Here is a 15,643-nt window from a genome sequence, read left to right on the forward strand (position 1 = left end):
ATCACGCTAACCACGACACCAATGCCACTTTTTTTATCTAAGCGTTGTCACTCAAGCCACAAAAAATCCGATTAGATCGGTATGATCAAATTTCCATATGATTAGACGCTCTCCAGGAGCAATGCTGTGCTTCGCACCAGCCACCTCAATACGGTCTCCAGGACCCATTTTCATTCCATCACGCTCTCCGGGAGCATTGCTGTGCTTTGCACCAGCCAATAACAATAGTTTCGGTCTCCGGGACCAATCTCTTTAATACAAAACGCTCTCCGGGAGCAGTGCTGTGCTTTGCACCAGTCACTTCAACAGATTCGGTCTCCGCGACCAACCCTCCTTTTCCTTGCGCTCTCCGGGAGCATTGCTGTGCATTGCACCAGCGATCATCAACAGTTTCTCTCTCCGAGACCACTTTTTTTTCTAACCCACTCACTGGGAGATACAGACCAAACACATCAATAACGTTTGGCCCCTATCAATTTCCGCTAGCCCTCTTCAACCGTCGAACACTTTCCGTGCAAATCAAACCCACCCTTTCGGTCTTGATCCAATTCATCTCAGCAGATAAACCAATGAAACTCCCACAACTCACCATTCGAACATCCCATTCTCGTCGCCACTGTGGTGTTCCACTATTTCCTGATGCACAGTTCCGTGTTCTAAAATCTTTTAGATCTCGATACTCTATGCTGTACTTCCGGCTTCCACTCTACAGAATCAACATTCAATTAATCTCCCTCTGAACCGCACTCCTCGCTACACTGTAAGCTCAAAGTACCCTTTAAAGGGTAAAAAAGTACCCACTTTGAGAGAAACTAGTTTAACTCATAAAAAGAGTAAAGGGCCTGTACTCATTAAAGAGTAAAGGGCTTGTACGTCAAATCAACGAGTAAATTTTACCCTTTATTCAAAATAAGTTGTTCAGCAAAGAGGGTAAAATTCACTCTGTTTTATTTATTCATAATTTCATACTTCTAAACCAATTTTAATTATATATTAAAACAACAAACTCTATACTTTAGGCTCATTTATATGTAGATATTTATTGAATGTTGTTTGAAAAATAAAAAATAAACTTTGATTGAGCTCCTTTTCTTCGAAGGAGGTATCCTTTTCCTGGTAAATGGTGAATTTCTTCAGCTGGAAGCAAATCCGAAATGTCGCTCTTAGGGTTGTGTCCTGCATCATTTGGTTACTTGAGGACTGGTCAATGTAGTCCCATTGCAGACGTTCCCGTTGAATAAGCAGGAAATCTGGTAATGGGAGATTTGTTGCCTCCTAAGTTCGTCTTCGATCCGAAAATTTTTACGCAAAACCAAACGCTTCCTGAAAACAATCATATTTGTCGATTAGGACTTATAGTTTTAGAATTCAGTAATTTTACTTACATTTGGCAGTATCGTTAATGCTCTTTCCTTTATTTTCCTCCACAATTTTCGTTCTTGGGCCATGAATGATTTATCTGAATCTTTCAAGAAAATTTTCACCCTTTAATGGGTAAATGCTTCGAACTTCGAAATGGGAGAAAAATACTCTGTATTCAAATTTTGAAAGTACTCTTTATTTTGACATTTCCAAATATCAAGAAAAAATGGGTATTTTTTACACATTAAAGGGTAATGTCGAGTTTACAGTGTATACTGTCACATTCACACTCTTAATCCAAACTATTCAATTGTCATCTAATGCAACCTTAATAACAAGGTTTGTACATCGCTGCAAGGTGAAACTATTTACTTACGACTGCTCGTTAATGCAAGGCACCACAACTACAAAAAAAGAAATTCTCCTATTTCGATGCGTGGAAAATTACTTGCTTGAAATGGTCAAGAAAATAAATTTTCTTTGACCGCAGTACGCAGGTGAATATGCAAATGGAGCTCTCTGTATAAAATTGCTAGACCTATTCGGTCAAGGATTTTTTACTTTTCTGTTCTATTCTATTCTTAGTGCTTGCACAAACAATATTGAAAAGCATCCTGGAAATATCGGAATTTCTTCCAGTATTTTCTCGTCAGCATTAATATTTGCAGCATATCGGTGTTATATCACAAATTTTAAAAAGGCCAGGCCCACTGTGCAGACTTCGGCTTGAAGATAATTAGAAAAATACGACGATCAGTTTATCTACGTGTGATTAATATGATAAACGCAATTAAATTTTTAATGGAAGAATAAACATGCACAGTAGTGTGGGACAACATTTAGATTCTCGCTCCAGTCCACTTTTTGGATTGCATTTACTGCCGTGAATCGCAAGTCAGTCCCATCTGCATTTTCGTCAAAATTGAGTTGAGTTCAGTTTTCCACATATCTTCCAATGCTCTTTCAGCTGCACTAATAAGATAGCAAGATTTGTTCGGAAAAAATAGGAAAAAAATAGCAAGTCAAATTGTCCCATAATGAAAAGTAACCGCATATCAGTCCCACTACAGATTTCCGCACCGTGTAACACAAAAATGAACCGTGTTTTCATAATATTTATATTTTTGTTGGACAGATATCATAGTGAAAAGCAAATTATGAAAGTTTCATTAAGATTTGAACATGTTCCAATCCTCTGGATTTTTTTGAATATTCGTATGAAAAATGAGTGTGAAAACTTCACAGCCCATTTTCTCAATGCCTACTTTTTACAGATGGGACTGACTTGCGATTCACGGCAGTTTAGCTCCTATAACAACTGTGCAGAATTTCAGCTCGATCGGAGAAGTTATATTTTGGTGGGTTTATATGGGATTTACTATGGGCAAACTTACATTTGCAAAGAAATTAAACTATTTATCATCTGCTCAATATACCTACATACAAACTCGATCAAGGTCGTACTAAATCTATTTAATTTGTTTTTCAACATTTTTTATCATATGCAAATGGTATGGCAAACAGACAAAACAAGCCGGTTTTTTAAAAATCATGTTATTTTTTTCTGTTTAAAATATTGTTAGATAGCTTGGAAACAGTAGAATTTTCAATATACTCAACTCAAAACCGACCAAAATGTCACTTACACCCATTTGCGATCGGGTCATTTTCAAATTGCAGCCCTAGATTTTTAACATCTAAATTTTCTGAGCCCACTATGCACCAAATATTTGCCAATGTTTGTCCGACCCATGGTTTTGGACGTGGACGCGCCTCTGTTTTCAATGAAAACATATTGACAAGGCGACATTGATTAACACGTAAAGGAATAACAATAGTCGACTCTCCACATCTCGATGTTCTATATCTCGATATCTCTCCCTATGTCGATGATTTGTTCGGTCCCTTCATTCCGCATACATTTTCACTCTTCATATCTCGATATCCTCCTTATCTCGATGTGGTTTTCATTCCCGATTTTCTCTCTGTATGTCGATATGCCCATTATCAAAGGTTACTTGACTAGATTTTGAGGATTCAAAACGATTTGCAAAGACGAAATAACGTCTGTTTGTTTTTAATTTACCTGATAACGGAGTGAATTTCAATCTAGTATTCATTGAACATTTATTCTATGTCCCAAACTCTCCCTATATCGAAATGTGGAGAGGCGACTGTAATAACAAAATCGGGTAAAATTTCCGAATAGTCAATGCTTAATAACTTTTTTCACAAGCATCGGGTTGCTTCGGAAATGTTGTTCATCGTAGAAATACCTATCAAGATTTGTGTTCAGAATTTTTATAGAGGTCAATGGGCGACCTCTGGCAATTTTTCTTTGCAAAAGTAAGTTTTCCCATAGTAAATCCCATCCCATTAACGGCTGGCGCTAAAATATAGTTTCTCTGATCGAGTTGAAATTTTGCACAGTTGTTATGGGACCTGAATGCAATTCAAAAACTGGACTGGAACGAGAATCTAAATGTTTCATATAACCGTATCCCAGGCCAATGCACAATATTAACAGGTCCGTCCCAGTCGGGTTAAGATTGGGTACCACTTCTAGTACTGCATTTGGTCCCTTCGAACTGCAAAAGTTAATCAAGTTTCTCAGATCGCAGTACACCTTTCCGGCATTCTAGATATTGCTCTATTACCTTATGTGCCATCAATTTTTTTGACAATTGCAAGGGACATGAAGGTCTTTATTCCGTCTTTGGTATTAATATTTCAGCTTTACGTCCACGACCCCCGATAAGGCAATTTTAGCTTGACGAAATGGCGTCAAATTCTATTCGATTTTTTTTAAACCATCCTCAATTGGCTTGAAAAAGGTACTACAGAGGGATTCCACGGAGGCATGCAAGTCGATTCTGATCGACCATTTCAAAAATATCTGAAACTTTGCACAGTTTTACAGTTCCATCTAAATCGTCATTTTACGATATCAAATCTTCAAGTTGAGTCACGACTAACTTTTCAAAAGGGTGTATGTGAAAATGGTTCAAACATATTCAAAAAGCTGCACAGCAAAAACGGTTCGTTCGATTGTTAGACAACTAAAGAAACAGAGTTAGGCAACTAAATAAAGATTCCAAAAAAAATACACACAGTAAAAAAAAATTTTTTTTTGCATTAAAAAACATAATTTTTGTCACAAAAACTCAAATATCTGAAAACCCTATCGGAATACCAACGTAATTTTTTGAGGGGAAACGGTCCATTATATTAGCTATCTACCATAAAAATTTGGTGATGGTAAGCCAATAAACAAAAAAGTTATGACATTTCAAATATTTCACAAATTTGACACTTAGTGAATTTTTTTTTTTTTTCATTGTTAATTTTTTTTAGGACCGCAGTTTGTTGCTGATTTTTTTGTTAAGGGTACCACATGAGGTTAACAAGTTGTTTTCATGATATTTTATTTAATTATTCATAACTATTATAGCATCTATTAGAAAGTTAGACGCGATCCAGTGTTGTGATCTAAAGTCTTGATAGTGTCATATTTTTTATTGTACGTAACTGAAGAAAAATTCTCTCAATAGTGTTGAAACCTTTTGATAAAAGAAACCTATAAGAAATCTAATATTGAAGACAAAAGCTACAAAAAAAGTAAAAAAAAGGGTATATACCCAGGTGATCTAGTATACGTAAAGCAGGTCGGTTTTCTCGGCGCTGGTTTTCTTCACAAAGTTAAAATCTGATTACACCTGGGTATAGACCCGCCTTGGTAGAGAATAGACTTTGTTAATCATATTTGGGAGAACGCGAGTAACTTCAACTACATCAAAAACATGATAGGTACATACCATGAACATACTCACGAAAAAGCTAAAAATATACTACCACTATGGTTATAAAAGATTTAATTGTAAAATTTTTCTTCAGTCAAGCAAACGACACCAAACTAGTCAGTAAAAACTTAAAAGTGATTTTGTTTATTAAAATTTAACGAGCAACATGAGTAGTCGCTTTCTCAACTGTTGCAGGCCGTTTGCAGAAAAAAAGTGTTCGAAAGAGCTACGAAATCTCACAGAAAGCACCATAGATAAGCTGAAAGCGGCTGGTTATGCTCCAATGTCTACATTGAATACAAATTTACGCATTTGTACGTCCTGCCGTTTAAACGTTGACAAACGGGCAATCTGTACATCATCGGTGGATCAGGTTGCAGGAAGTTCGAAAACAACAACAACTGAGGAATTACTAGATGCACCGACAACAACTGAGGAGTTACCAGAAATACCAAGTGCACATAGTCTTGCCACGGTACCATCAGCGACATCTGTTTCAACAAATCAATCAGAAGATGAGTGCATCCAGAAGGTCAACATCGAACGCTTCAACGAAGGGATAGCTGGAATAAAAGTGACTCCGATTAAATGGACGAAGATGGGTTACGTCAATTATCCCGAGAAAAAATACCGTGAAATCAACGAAGCTGTACGAAGAAACCTCTTCAAATTAGGACCTGAGGATGTGGAAAATACAGACTACGATGAGGTAATTATGAATATGAAGGAAAAGTTCTCGAATCTAGCCACGACAAGGAAAGAAAAATTATTGATTTTGTCGATGCTGCCAAGCTCGTGGTCTATTCAAGACGCCATTGATGAGTTCAAAACCAATAGAAATACAGCAAAAGAGGCAAAACAATTCAAAAATAACTGTCTTGCAACCAAAAATGCTAGGTCGAGTACTTCATTAACAGATGAGACAAAAGAAAAAATAATTCAATATTTTGAAGACGATGAAGTAAGTAGAGCTATGCCTGGCCAAAAAGATTATGTATCTGTAAAAAAAGATGGAAAGCGTCAAGCAATCCAAAAACGATTAATGATGACTACTTTGAAAGAAGCGTATACACGCTTCAAGGAAATTAACGAAAATATTAAGGTAGGTTTTTCCTCATTTGCAAGCCTTCGTCCAAGGCAATGCAAGCTTCTATCCAATTCAGGAACACATAATGTTTGTGTGTGCACAACACACGAAAATATTAACCTAATCTTACATAGTTTGAAAAGAATCAATTTATCAAAGGATATTAAAATGTTAACTGGTAGTCTTTTGTGTGAAAATACAACATCAAATTGCTATCTACGATCTTGTTCGGATTGTCCAGATTCTTCATCATTGGAAAATACTTTATTCGCTGAGTTTGAAGAAAATTATATTGATCAGTTATCATTTGAGCAATGGGTGACCACGGATAGGTGTGACCTAGAAACTATTGTAAAACCTGTAGATGAGTTTGTGTCATTTTTTTGCTTGAAATTAGAAAGTTTAATTCCTCACGACTTTATTAAAACAGAGCAATCCCGCTTTTTAAAAAATACGAAAAATACATTACAAGATGGTGAATTTTTAGTCATTTGTGATTTTTCTGAAAACTATAGCTTTGTATTGCAAGATGCAGTGCAGTCCCATCACTGGAACGTACAACAAGCTACAATTCATCCATTCGTTATTTATTTCAATGGAAGTACGCAAATTGAACATTTTAGTTTTATTGTAATTTCCGAAGATTTAAGACACGACTCAGTATCTGTAAATTTGTTCATTGCCAAAATGATTAACTTTTTACGCGTTGATAAGGATAAAGAAATCAGAAAGATATATTTCATGTCTGATGGAGCAGCATCGCAGTACAAAAACCGTAAGAATTTTTCGAGCCTATGTCAATTTAAATCAAAGTACGGAATTGATGCAGAATGGCATTTCTTTGCTACGTCACATGGCAAAGGTCCTTGTGATGCTATTGGAGGAACCATAAAGCGCATGGCCACAAGAGCAAGTTTAGCCAAAGAACGTGAGCATCCAATTAAAACTGCAAAAGAACTATTTGATTGGGCGAATCGCAGAAAAGAAGAAGATTTAACAAAATTATCATTTTGTTTTACTACTACTGAAGAGTACGAATTAACGGCATCAGAGCTCAGCGAGCAATATAATAACGCGAAAACGATCCAAGAAACCCACTGTTTCATTCCATTGTCAGAAAATAAAATTAAAGCAAAACTATACTCGAACTGTACTGATAATGATGCAAAAGTGTTCGATATTGTAAAAAAATTGAATAACAATAAATAAATAAATAAGTATTAATAAAATGTTTTCATGATCTCATAACGCATACCCAAATCCAAAACTTTTAAAGTTTATATATAACATTTAGAAACTCATCGATCATACTCTAAAAAAATATCCTGGTAAAAAAAAATTTTATTTTCGTGTAATCTGTTAATTCATTTTAATTTATACATATACATATAATATTTATACATATACATAATATTTATACATATAATATACATAATACTAATGAATACATGAAAACGACTTGTTTAATTCACGCAAGGCCTTTAACAATAAAATCAGCAACAAACTGCGGTTCCCGTAATAATTTACACCGAAAAAAAAATTTTTTTTTCTACTGAATGTGAAAATTGTGACATGTTTGAAATGTCATAACTTTTTTGTTTATTGGTTTACCATCACCAAATTTTTATGGTAGATAGCTAATATAATGGACCGTTTTCCCTCAAAAAATTACGTTGGTATTCCGATAGGGTTTTGAGATATTTGAGTTTTTGTGTCAAAAATTATGTTTTTTAATGCAAAAAAATATTTTTTTTACTGTGTGTATTTTTTTGGAATCTTTATTTAGTTGTCTAACTTTGTTTCTTTAGTTGTCTAACAATCGAACGAACCGTTTTTGCTGTGCAGCTTTTTGAATATTTTTGAACCATTTTCACATACACCCTTTTAAAAAGTTAGTCGTGACTCAACTTGAAGATTTGATATCGGAAAATGACGATTTAGATGGAACTGAAAAACTGTGCAAAGTTTCAGCTCAATAGAAAAAAATGAATTAAAAAATTTACCAAATTTTGGTGCTGTTGCTTGGAATCACTCTATTGCAAAGTGTTTTTAGTGCAGTGAAGAGCCTCAGTTCGGCTTGGAAGCGGAACACTTTTGGCGAAGCCATTGTGTTGCCGTTTAATCGAGTTTTGCGCAAAAGTATTGAAAGTTTTCGCCATTGCGTGGTTATTTTCCGATCACGTGTATCGTAGAAGACAGCTTGCACCTCGTCCCGTGTGCTACCTGAGTGATCATCGTTTGTGGTGTGCATATAGCGTGCACAGCGGTGCGCTCTCCACGCCGACAGTGGTCACCATCGTTATCGACGCCTGTGTTGGTTGGTGGCAGGCAGTGAGAGACCAACCACACATACACCGTACCAGCGAACCAGGAACCAGACCGTCCTTTTTTGATCACGTGTATCATCGAAGGCAGCTCGCACCCCGTCCCGTGTGCTACCTGTGTGCAGTGCAGAGTTCATCAGTGCGATCATCGTCTGTGGTGTGCGTATAGCGTGGACAGCGGAGATCAACCACACATCTACGCGTCCCAGCGAATGGTCGTACGTTACTTGCTACCTCTCCCCAAGCGTAGACGCCCATCGGTTACAGCATCGACGACGCCAGCGTGGATAGAGTAAAAGATAAGTACCTCTCGTTGTTCTTCTCCTCTTCACGTCTTTTTTGATTAGTTTTTACTGCGTGTGAAAGTTTTCCCTCTTCCCTTTCCCCTTTGTATGTGTTTTTTTTTTCAGTTTGATTCAATTTCCATTTCTTCGAATAGTGTTAGTTTGAGTTATTCGTGCGCCCTTTGCGGTGTTAAGCTACCGCAATGGGTGTAGATGATGATGGCGGGGGAACGTCGTATCCCCTCACTGAGTCTTCGAATGTGTTGAACCAACAAAACACAAACACCTCTATGCCCAATCCATGTGTGTCCCCTCAATCTGATGTGTCTCAAATGGACACCAATATTCTACCATCTCCGACGTCCCCTCGCCTCAAGGCCTACCCGCCCGACTCTGGTGGGCCTTTTGTTGTTTTCTTTCGATCCAAAGGCAAACGGTTGAACACTATTCAGATCAGTAAGGATCTGACTAAGCGATTCTCTTCCGTTATCGCCATTGACACAGTGGGTTCTGGTAAGCTGCGCGTCACCGTCAGTGACCGTAAACAGGCCAATGAGATTGTGGCCTGTGAGCTCTTTACTCGGGAGTATCAAACTTATCTGCCAAGCCATCGGGTTGAGATTGCGGGAGTGGTCACCGAAGGCAGTATGACCTGCGAAGAATTGATGCAGGGTTGTGGTCGCTTCAAAAACCCTTCTCTCCCATCTGTCCCCATACTGGAATGCAAGCAATTGCATTCCGTATCCCTGGTGGGAGAAAAGAAGATCTATTCACATTCTGAATCCTTCTGTGTGACCTTTTCCGGATCTGCTTTGCCGAATTTTCTTGTAATCGGCAAACTTCGTTTACCTGTGCGGGTGTACGTACCGAAGGTAATGAATTGCACAAATTGCAAGCAGCTGGGCCATACTGCCCAGTATTGCTGCAACAAACCTCGATGTGCTTCTTGCGGGGAGAGACATGTGGATGGTGCATGTAGTATACCGCCAAAATGCGTTTATTGCAACGAAAGTCCACCACATGCCCTCGAAAACTGCCCGACGTACGTACGCCGGCAGCAACATCAGCGACGATCATTAGAGCAGCGCTCTCGGCGTAGTTTTGCCGAGATGTTGAAAAAGGCTGCTCCGTCTGCTGAAATCCCAAAATATCTACTCTTCTCTGTCTCTTGATGATCAGGGCTCCGACTCTGAGGTTGGTGAAGGAATTTCCTTCGTTTTCAAGGGTTCATCGAGGAAGCGTGTGAGACTCCAGAGACCCACAAAAAAGCCTCGGAATCTGTCTAGCAGTGATAACCCACCAGCCATGAAAAATACTAAGCCTGTCGCGAAAGTCTCAAAGCTTTCACCTCCTGGATTCAAACTCCAAGAGGAAAGAGACTTTCCGCCACTACCGGGAAAATCTAAAATCCCAAATATTCCAAAATTTCAAACTGCTCAGCCAAAAGAAAGTTCGCATTCGGAGCCCCTAGGGCAACCTCAGGGCGTTCCAATGTTTACGCTTTCTGGCATTGTAGATATCATCCTTAATTTCTTCAATGCTTCTGACCCAGTGAAGAACATTGTCAAAGGATTGCTTCCATGTGTGACTCCTCTTTTGAAGCAACTGGCTTCTAGAATGCCCCTCCTTGCAACGATCATATCTTTTGATGGATAATTTATCCACAGAGGTCGAAGATATGATTTCTGTTCTACACTGGAACTGTCGTAGTATTATGCCTAAATTAGATAGTTTTAAATTTTTAGTTAGTAATTTACAGTGCGATGTTTTTGCGTTATCAGAAACATGGCTAACACCTGATGTGACCCTTCCTTTCCATGATTTTAATATTATTCGCCTGGATCGATCCGACTCATATGGAGGAGTGCTTTTGGGGATCAAAAAGCATCACTCGTTCTACAGAGTCGATCTGCCGCCGATGTCAGGCATTGAAGTCGTTGCATGTCAGGTGACTATCCGAGGCAAAAGCCTCAGTGTCGCCTCCATATATCTTCCTCCGAGATCGGCGATATCTCGCAGAGATCTCTCTCACATCTGCTCTGTTATGCCTGAACCACGGTTGTTCATTGGGGATTTCAACTCCCACGGAACAGGCTGGGGGGAACTGTATGACGACCACCGATCAACGTTGATATATGACCTCTGCGACGACTTCAATATGACAATTTATTTATTTATTAGTTCAACATCTCAACAATTCTCAACACTGGGGAAGTTACACGAGTGGCACCTCCAGCTCAAGATGGAAGTCCTAGGGATAGCCGTTTAGACCTCTCAATATGTTCAAGCTCGTTATCGCTGGATTGTTCATGGAGGGTAATCCAGGATCCCCATGGTAGCGATCACTTGCCGATTGTAGTTTCAATTTCCAATGGAACACAACAGTCTTCATCCATCGATCTCGCCTACGACCTCACAAAGCACATAGACTGGGGAAAGTACTCGGAAACGATCATTGATGGAGAACAAGCGGTAGAAGTACTTCCTCCGTTGGAAGAGTATCGCTTTTTATCCGAGTTGATTCTCAACAGCGCTCTTCAAGCCCAACGCCGTCCTGTGCCTGGTCCGTCGGTTCGCAAGAAGCCTCCCAATCCGTGGTGGGATGAAGAGTGTAAGGCACTCTATCGCGAGAAATCCGCCGCGTTTAAAGACTTCCGGAAACGTGGTTCAATTGACAACTATGAGCGCTATTCTTCCCTTGAACGCAAGTTTAAAAGCTTGGTCAAAGCGAAGAAAAGCGGTTATTGGCGTCATTTTGTGGAAGGATTATCACGTGAGACCTCGTTGAGAACGCTTTGGACCGTCGGAAGAAGAATGCGTAATACATCGTCGGTTAATGAAGATCGAGAGAGCTCTCCTCGGTGGATTATCGATTTCGCTAAGAAAGTTTGTCCGGATTCCGTTCCTGTTGATCGCGTGCGACGAGATATTCCGGTGGATAGGGACGCCATGGATAGACCTTTTTCGATGGTTGAATTCTCACTTGCTCTCCTTTCATGTAACAATTCCGCTCCAGGAATGGATCGAATCAAGTTCAATTTGCTTAAGGGCCAACCTGACGTCGCAAAGAGGCGCCTATTGAACTTGTTTAATCACTTTCTGGAGTGTAACATTGTTCCGGATGACTGGAGGCAGGTGAGAGTAATAGCCATCCAAAAACCCGGGAAACCCGCGTCGAACTATAATTCGTACCGCCCAATTGCGATGTTGTCGTGTATTCGCAAGTTGTTAGAGAAGATGATTCTCTTTCGGCTGGATAAATGGGTTGAATCGAATGGCATGCTGTCAGATACACAGTTTGGTTTTCGCAGAGCCAAAGGAACGAACGACTGTCTTGCGCTGCTTTCTTCAGAAATTCAACTTGCCTTTGCCCAAAAGGAACAGATGGGTTCAGTGTTTTTGGATATTAAGGGTGCTTTTGACTCAGTTTGTGTTGATGCCCTTTCAGACAAACTCCACGCAAGTGGCCTTTCATCAGTTTTGAACAATTTTTTGTACAATTTGTTGTCCGAGAAGCATATGAGTTTTACTCATGGCAACTTGTCAGTTTCACGAATTAGCTACATGGGTCTCCCCCAGGGATCATGTCTGAGTCCCCTTCTTTATAATTTTTATGTGAGAGACATTGATGACTGTCTCATGGAAAATTGCTCGTTAAGACAGCTTGCAGATGACTGTGTTGTTTCTGTCACAGGACCAACAGCAGCCGAACTACAAGGACCCTTACAAGATACTCTGGACAATTTGTCTACTTGGGCCTTAAAGCTGGGTATCGAATTCTCTGCGGAGAAAACTGAGATGGTTGTCTTTTCAAAGAAACACAAACCTGCCAAGTTTCCACTTACACTCATGGGTAAGACAATCACTCATAGCTTGTCTTCTAAATATCTCGGGGTCTGGTTCGACGCCAAATGCACCTGGGGGAAACACATTGTGTATCTGACACAGAAATGCCAAAAACGAATCAACTTCATGCGAACTATAACCGGAACATGGTGGGGAGCCCATCCGGAAGATCTGATCAAGCTGTACCAAACAACCATCTTGTCGGTCTTAGAGTACGGTAGCTTTTGCTTTCAATCCGCGGCGAAAACACATATGCTGAAGATACAGCGGATTCAGTACCGCTGTCTTCGCATCGCGCTAGGCTGCATGAACTCGACTCACACAATGAGTTTAGAGGTACTTGCAGGAGTACAGCCCCTGACAGATCGTTTCGCGGAGTTAACACTCAGGTTCCTCATCCGTTGTGAGGTTCTCAATCCATTGGTTATTGAAAACTACGAAAAGCTGCTTGAACATAACCCTCAAACTCGTTTCATGAGTGTGTACTACTGGTACATGACGCTGGAGGTTAGCCCATCTTCGGTTAACACCAATCGTGATAACTTCCTAGAATTCGACTGTTCCTCTGTAGTATTTGATTTGTCCATGAAGCAAGATATCCATGGTATACCAGATCACTTTCGTTCAAAGTTTATCCCTCCCATGTTTGCAAGTAAATTCGGGCATGTCAGCGAGAGCCGACAGTTCTTCACTGATGGGTCAAAAATGGATGATATCACTGGTTTCGGTGTTTACAACGTTTCTCATAGCGGCTCCTTCATGCTTCAAAAACCATGTTCTGTATATGTTGCTGAACTAGCAGCTATACATTACACCTTAGAGTACATCAGTTCTCTCCCACCCGAGCACTTCTTCATTTTTTCCGACAGTTTAAGTTCTCTGGTGGCTGTTCGGTCAATGAAGCCGGTGAAGCACTCAGCGTACTTCCTGAATAGAATACGCCAGGCATTGAGTGCTTTGTCAATTCGCTCTTACACTATTACCCTAGCTTGGGTCCCTTCGCATTGCTCCATTCCTGGCAATGAGAAAGCGGACTCTCTGGCTAAGGTAGGCGCTAAAGAAGGCGATGTTTACGAGCGTCAAATCGCCTTCGAAGAATTTTTTGCATTGGCCCGTCGGGAGACCTTGATCAGCTGGCAACAGAAATGGAGAGACGGAGAAATGGGTAGATGGCTGCATTCCATATTTCCACAGGTGTCGAAAAAGCCATGGTTTAAGGGGTTGGGCATGAGCCGTGATTTCATTCGTGTCATGTGTCGGCTTATGCCAATCACTATTCGTTAAGCGCGCATACCCACCGTATTGGGCTCTCAGATAGCAATCTCTGTGTTTGCGGCGTGGCTTACCAGGATATCGAACATGTTGTGTGGGGATGCGTTGAGCATCGTGGCGTCAGATCTGAGCTGACTGAAACTCTCCGGATCCGAGGAAAACAGCAGAAACCTGTCAGGGAAGTGTTGGCGGGCCTTGATTTAGAATATATGAATTTAATCCATCTGTTTTTGAAGCGTATCAATATCCGGGTTTGATTGTGTTCGTTCCCTGTCTTTCTTTTTCCCATTCAAATTGTCCTCTTCTCGTCGTGTCTCCCACAAACCGTTTCTGTTTAGTTTCATTACAGATCTGGACATCCTGTCCCTTCAAGCTTCATCAGCTTAGTAGTCTAAGTAGCTTAAGTAATTCCAAAAAATCCTTTCCTTCCCTATTTCAAATGTATCCACTAACCTTAAAACTTCCGCAAACTAACATAGTTTTCAAAATAAGTTCAAATTTCAAAATGTAAATAATGTAAAAAAAAAGAAAAGATTTCGGCTCTGTTATGCCCTACGGCGCCTGAGCCTGCCAAATAAACGAGATAAGTAAAAAATAAAAAAAAATAATCAACACTTACAAACTTCAATAACATTATTAAAAATAATCCCATATCTATCTACATAACAAAACAGTAACTTTACATAATAAAACAGGAAACAGTCAAGAACAGCAACATATTTAACATTATTGAATCACATATCTTTACATTAAAGCAACGAATAAAGCTCATATAGGTTTCCATGTATTGTTATTCTTCTTGACGAACTCTCTAAATCTAACAGTATTTGGCCATATAGAGGAATCCAGTGCACGAGATTTCCACTTTTTGTCTAACATCACCTTAAATGACACATAATCCAACGCTCTATGAGTGTTCCAATTCGATCCTAATTTAATTACATCAATGCGCTCGGGTTCAGGAGTACCAAGAGAACGGACAACTAATGCATGAACGTCTCGCTCTGTGACACTCACGTCGATGTTAGATAAAAACAATGAGAAGTTATCATCCGTAGTACACATCGGTTGTCGAAGATTCCCGCCGCTGCTCACATTTGTTGCATTCATAACATTTGCGCTCGTACCGTTTGAGAGTGGATGTGGGGTGATCGGAGTAGAGTGATGCTGGGCGATTGAAAGCGGGATCAGGTACGATTTTAGATAAAGTTTGTAGAATATCGGCCACCGTACTTTTCAGTTCCATTACTTCAGCTTCGATCGGTTTCGTTCCACTTATTTCTTCACGACTGGTCGATCGGGTATTGTCCCTCATTATTTGGAATTTGCGAATACACGAATCGCACATCCAAAGTACATTCCCCGATAAGATTGGCAATACATCTTCGCTTATGTTCACACAGTTTGCATGAAAAAAACAGGCGCATTCTCCTTCGCACACAGTGAAGAGATCAGTATAAACGTTGATTCCTCGAGAGCATTTCTTGCAGATTTTATCTCCCGCCATTGTGTACACGAAATACCACAGCAATTCACTTTTCAGAGCCAAATTGAAATGCAAAATTCACTGGTTATCAACACTGATTCAAATATCCAGTTGGTGCAAATGAGATAATGCGAGATTTCGTTCGGTTGGAAGTACTTAGGTCGATTTTAGCAACATCTGAA

This window comes from Aedes aegypti, chromosome 3 (genome assembly GCF_002204515.2).
Source record: "Aedes aegypti strain LVP_AGWG chromosome 3, AaegL5.0 Primary Assembly, whole genome shotgun sequence".
Classification (NCBI taxonomy): Eukaryota; Metazoa; Arthropoda; class Insecta; order Diptera; family Culicidae; genus Aedes; species Aedes aegypti.